This window comes from Macrobrachium nipponense, chromosome 37, assembly GCF_015104395.2.
Source record: "Macrobrachium nipponense isolate FS-2020 chromosome 37, ASM1510439v2, whole genome shotgun sequence".
Lineage (NCBI taxonomy): Eukaryota > Metazoa > Arthropoda > Malacostraca > Decapoda > Palaemonidae > Macrobrachium > Macrobrachium nipponense.
Window position 1 is genome coordinate 43,771,473 of NC_061097.1, and position 712 is coordinate 43,772,184.

Here is a 712-nt window from a genome sequence, read left to right on the forward strand (position 1 = left end):
ATACCCTTCTATTTGGAAACAACCCCTCGTAAACCCTCTTCACAAGAAAGGAGACAACGACGACCCTGGTAATTATAGACCTGTTTCTGTCCTTCCAGCGTTATCGAAAGTAATGGAAAAGATTGTGTGTAATCAGTTAATGGAACATCTAGAAAAAAAATAATTTGATTTCTAACACTCAACATGGATTCCGTAAAGGTTTATCAACAGAAACAGCTTTGATGAAATTAACAGATGAAATTGATAAAAATATTGATGGAAAAAAAGTTTCCATATTAATTTTATGCGACCTATCAAAGGCATTCGATAGTGTCAACCATGATGAATTGTGTAAATCTCTTAAGGAATATCACATTGATACTTTCTGGTTTCGGGATAACTTGGGAGATAGGAGTCAGGTAGTTAGATTAGGAGACGTAAATTCTTGTATTGAAAAGGTTGAATTTGGGGTCCCACAGGGATCTGTCTTAGGCCCAATTTTGTTTTTAATCTACGTTAATGATATGATTAAATACATAAAAAACTGCCTGCTAATTCAATATGCTGATGACACCCAAGTTCTTTTGGCTGATCAAATAGAAAATCTAGATGCCTTGATTAAAAGGGCTGAACTAATATTGCTCAAAATTAAGAATATTTTCTAAGAAAAGGGCTATTAGTAAATGCCACCAAAACACAGTGCATGTTTGTGGGTAGCTCACAGTATATTAGC